Below are 6,000 nucleotides of genomic sequence, written 5' to 3'. Positions count from 1 at the left end.
CTGGTATGAGTAAAAACGAATGGGTTTTTGACTGTTACGAATTCTGCAGGTTCTGGGCATTTTCTGGTGTTTCGCGTATGAAACAGTACCATACGCGTATGGGATGGGGTCATACGCGTATGGGGGACACTCCCAATGGGCTATACGCGTATGATACGTAGTTGCCCTGTCCCAAACACCATGTACTGGTGTTTTGCGTATGAGAGCGTATGAGGATGCTCATACGCGTATGGGAATTTGGAAAGAGGAAAATTATTCTGGTGATACGCGTATGGCTATACTGATACGCGTATGAGGTTGATTGTAGGCAAAATTTGGTTCTGTTGAGATGCGTATGATACGCGTATGAGGCAAGGGGATACGCGTATGGACGCGTATGGACCCTATGATACGCGTATGGCTTCCTGTATGTGAAATTTCTGTTTTGTGATTTTTCTGGAAAGTTCGATGAGGTGTAACTTTCGATTTGTAGGCCTGTTTGTATGCTGTTTTAGACTGTGTAAACCTTGTGATGTGATTCTGTGGTTTACTGGTGATTGATTGTATTGAATGATGTAATGTATATATGAACATGCTTAGTATTGATGATGAAGATGATGAAATGAGTATAGATGATGCTACTCATAGAATGGTGATGATGAAAGTATGTTATATATATATATATATGTTGCATGCATTCATAAACATGGGTTGAATCCTATATGATGAGAGGATTCAGCGAGGGGCAGAATTCCCATTGTGTGGAATTTGTGCTGGCAGGGCCGTATCTGGATGATGATAGATCGGTCGGTGGATGATTTCCACTAGTGATGATTGGTACCACATGCATAGTGTCAGTTTCATACATGTGCATGATTTGTGTATAGCATGATGATAGACGTTACATGTTGACTGTTTGTTTATCTGTGGATGTATGAATGATTAAATTGTCTGAGTATGAAACAATTGGGTGAATGATATAACTATGATATGTTATTATTTATGATGCAATAACATTGGTTAACTGTGATGAGACTCACCCTTACTTGTTGTCATTTTCATATTGAGGATAGCGGCGTGACTTGGTGAGGATTAGCTCATAAGTCGGTTTTAGTATTGTGTCGGTGTCATGCTCTGGTAGATGTAACACTGGGAACGCTTTGTTTTGTTTTAGAGTTTTGTTTATAACTCTATTTATTTATGATGTTTGAAGTTTGATACATTGTTGATGAATGTTGACTTGATGAAGTATTTCCGCTGTGTAAAACATGAATTGATTAATGATTTATGATCTCAGGTGTTTTCAGTGAATGCATGACTTATACTGACGCGTGTTATATTATTTATGAAATTGTGATGCCTCTCTACATGTTACTCTGATTTAATAATTGTCTATTTGCCGCGGGTTATTAGAGGGGTGTTACATTTGGGATGGCTCACCATTGTTGACCGAGGCAAGCTCTAGGGTTTATAAATTGGGGGTTTTCTCTTGGGGTTAAATTAGGACAAATAAGAGGTACAATTAAGTTCGCGTGAGAGAGACGAGGAAGGTTGATAGGTCGCGAAACGTTTATGCATGCAGGTGCTCTATTCGCTATTTTTCCAAATGCATAGGCTACGAAATATTTCGTAGCAAAATCGTAGCAAGAAATTTACAGGTTTTGTGTCTTCCTGGGGAAGACGATGAGGTGCCACTCTCTTATTGGTCTGTTTAAAAATTGGCGCGCTTGGTATAGTGGGCTTTCCAGTTATTTACATATTGAACTGCGCGCGTATGTTAAACAAATAACATGGCTGGTTGAGTTGGTTACACGCTTCTATGTGAGGGAGAGGTCGCAGGTTCGAGCCTCCCCTCCAACATATTATTTTTCTTCAGTTTTCAATGCTTGATCCAGTGCGTCCCAGGCCTTAGGGTTCACCATGCACCTGCCAGATCTGGCCATTCAATCCTCCTTTAGCTTAATCCAACGCCCTAATAAGGTCCCCATACTATGAACCCCTAATCTGACCACATTGAATCAAAACCCTAAATAACTAAATAAATTTTAATTAACATATTTATTTTAATTAATTCTTTTAAAATATTTATTTATTTAATAATAATTATTTTCCATAAATAAATTAATATGTAATATTTATATTAAATTAATATTTGTTGTTCGTTCCGATTAAATCAATTAATCGCCATGGTCAACAATAATTTTAATTAAAATTCTATTTAATTAAAATAAAATTAGTTTCTATTTGGTTAAATGATTGCAACTATTTTATTAGTTGTGATGATTAACCGTTCTTCTTCTCTCGCTTCAATTTGTTATTCTTTTTAATCGAATCAATCGATTACGAGGGATAACAATACAAATAAAATTCATAAAATTACTAAAAAAATACCATTATTCGTTATTAGTGATAATTAAATCAATGGATTAAAATTGGTAACGATACAAACGCTAACTTGTTAACTATGGTAATTGAATCAATCGATTATTGCGGTTAATGATACAAATTAAAACTAGGGTTGTACGCCCAAACCTTAAAATACTTCCCCATTTTACAAAACTTCTGGTATCAAATTACACATTATCATAGGCTATTTCAAAAGTCTTTGAGGCAATTCCTTATCCTATCAAATTCAAATTCTAAGGGCGTACAACCCTCCCCGAACTACGTAGACTCTGATCCTCCCTAAGGAGGTACGTAGGCACTTGGCAACAAGGCGAGTCCCCTTCCTCCAAATCTTAATCATGTCCATAATTAAGCCTTTAACCCTATTAACTATCTGTCACCCTTCTTTATGTTTTTGCCATAACCTTTATCTTTTGCAATGTTAACCTTTAGGAAAGGGTTTTGGGTGCCTAACACCTTCCCTTAACCCGAATATAGTATCTTACCCTGATCTCTGAATTGCATAGGTTTCCTATTCGCCTTGGTAGAATAGGTGGCGACTCTCTAAGTTATAAATTTTTAGGCAGGTTGCTACAACTGGCGACTCTGCTGGGGACAACTTAATAGTAGTGAATACTATGCTCCTATAGGTTTTGGCAAGGTTTAGGTTTGGCAAGTTTTTTTAGGGTTTGGCAAACTTGCCATTTTTAGGGTTTGGGGGAGGTTCATCTTTTAATAAAATATTAAATTATTTATTTATTTATTTGTTTTTGTTTTTTTAAATGTTTATTTATCTGCCTTAAAATGTTTACCTATATTATTATATGCATTGTTGTTTTTTATGTTGTGTTTAAAACCTAAGTGTGGGAGTTAACTTTGAGATCAATAGGGGACATGAATCGCCTACGAGTCTCATTGATAACTCCACTCGAAGTGGGTTGAGTATTCGGAAATGTCCAAAACGAGGCTTGACTTTGTTGAGGGCAGGACTGGATACTTGGCTGATCTCTCCGAGAACCTACCCCACAAATTTGAACCTCATGGATAAAATAAGTTGTTCTAAAATCCGAAGAGACAAAAAGTCTCGGAGGCTACGAACGACCCCATGAGACCTTCTAGAACCCCCCATAAAAAGGTTGGCTCCCTAGAGCCCCCTACGTCGAACCTATGAACCTAGGTTTCGTGAAATATTATGTTATGATTGTTTTTTTGTCTTGTATGTTTGGGTGTTTTTATATTTTTTGTGTATTGCTATGTTTTTTGTGTTTGCATGCATCATCCATCATTTGCATTCTCATCATGTCTTATCCACAAAAAAATATACATATAAAAAATATATACATTTTTGTAAGAAAAAATATATTTTATTGGTGAATGTGTAGGAAGGATGAGTACCAAGAAGACAATTGTCCACCTTACAGTTTCCACTCCAGACATCAAGAAATTGAAAATAATCAAAGAAAAATTGCCATCAGGTGCTTTGGATAGGTTTGTGATCCGCTATGGGAATATTTTGGACTTTCTAAGGGTGAAAGTACAAGAGGAATCTATTACCGCATTGGTTCAATTCTATGATCCGCCGCTTAGATGTTTCACTTTCCAGGATTTTCAGTTGGCTCCGACCTTAGAAGAGATGGATGCTATGTTGGGTTTCTCAAAGATAAAAAAGGAATTTTATACTGATGTGGGTAAAGAAGTTGATTTTTCAGATTTGGAGAAGGCTTTGGGAATGTCCGCTACGGAATTAAGGACTAATTATAAAACTGATGGAGACGTGCATGGGATCAAGAGATCTTATTTAGAAAATCAAGCTTTGATGTATGCTCAAAAGAAACAATGGGACATTTGTGGACACCTACTAGCTCTCTTGATCTTTGGTGTTGTTCTATTACCAAAGAATGTTGATTATATTGATCCTACCGCAATTCATGCCTTCACCTCTTTTAGACTTTTTGACAAAGATCCAACTCCGACTATCCTCGCTAACATTTATTATGCTATCCATACGAAGTATGAAAAGAAAAGAGGAATGCTATTTTGTTGTGTCCATTTGCTTTATTCTTGGTTGACTTCTCATCTATACAAATCTAGTTGCTTTATCAAAGAATTGACTAGAAACGATTGGTCTCAAAAATTGAGGGCTCTTAAAGCGGATTCTATTCTATGGTATGCAAAGAAATTAAATTCAGACAAGATTATTTACAAATGCGGAGAATTCAACAATGTGCCATTAATAGAACTCTTGGTTGCATTAATTACAACCCCATTTTAGCATTACGCCAATTGGGCCATTCCATGGATAAAGAACCTTCCGAACAACGAATAAAAGAATTAATCTTGCATGACAATGGGAAAGGTGAACCAAGAACATGGAAGAAAGTAATTCAAGCTTGGAGGCATGTTCAAAGAAAAGACTTTGGGCCAAAGAATATAATTGCCAAAGCGCCTTACACCGCATGGGTTCAAGAGAGAGTTGGAAAGATATTGCTTCCTTTTGTTGTAGATCCCGCATACAAGCCTGATTCTCCTAATCTTGTTCCTCTATCCATCGAAGAGATAGAAGGGATCAAGGCTGCCCTAGAGGCGTCCCGAAAAGAAAAAGAGAAATTAGAACTTGATTTGCATCAACTTGCTAACGAAAGGAGCCAATTACGCTTTGAACTTAAGGAAAAGAATCAAGAGCTTCAAGCAATGAAGGAAGATAATGATAGGCAAAGAAGCAAACGGAAACGTGCAACCGAAGGGGTTCTAAGTACTAATTTCAATCTAGAAGCACATAATGAGAGGTTGGAACAAGCGGACATAGAAATTGCAAGGTGGAGAAGGCGTTATGAAAAGGCTTCCCATGACAAAGCAGAATCCGAGAAAAATCTAGAAGCTGTAGTCTTTGAATTAACTGATAGGACTAAAGATCAAGAGGAATAAATAAGGAACCTCAAATATGATCTTCAAGAAGCTCGCAATTCTGGACAACAAGAGCGCGCAAGGAGATTAACCACCGAAGAAGCAATTTTTCAGCGCACCGGTGAGTACAATAGAGCATATCAAGCCATGGTATCACTTAGGGAAGTGTTCGCAAGAGAGAAAGAGGTGCACGAGGCAGCCCTGAACGAAAGAGACCATTGGAAAAGACTCTACATAATTATTTCTACGGCGAATGAGCATGTGAGCATGGTTCCTAAGATGCTTGAAGACTATGAGAAATGTCGTGATAATTATGATAAGCTAGTCTTCTTGTGTAATGATCTGATCCTAGATATTCCAAAGAGTTTGGAAAAAGCAGAATCATCTCCCATCATCCTTCCTAAAGTAGTCAAAGAGTTTATGGAGCTTTGTAGGGACATGGTGGACAAGTTCAAAGAAGACATCCAAAGGCGTTCTTAGTTTTATTCCGTTTTCATTGTTGCTTTTTACTTTTGTTTCAAGTATTTTAATTTTCAATTTTAATTTCTATTCTGTGAACCAACAATGGAGTTAGTATTTTCTTTTTAATAATAAAGTGCGCTTCTTTTCCGTTACTCATTGTTTCTATAGTATTCACCAAAAGATTATTTCTCTAAAAAATATATATATACATGTATATAAAAAAAATATTACATATGTATAAAAAAAAAGAGAAGAGAAAAATGTACATGT

This window comes from Vicia villosa, linkage group LG7 (assembly GCF_029867415.1).
Source record: "Vicia villosa cultivar HV-30 ecotype Madison, WI linkage group LG7, Vvil1.0, whole genome shotgun sequence".
Classification (NCBI taxonomy): domain Eukaryota; kingdom Viridiplantae; phylum Streptophyta; class Magnoliopsida; order Fabales; family Fabaceae; genus Vicia; species Vicia villosa.
The sequence above is the reverse complement of the archived record's forward strand: the minus strand, read 5'-3'. Positions refer to the sequence as shown.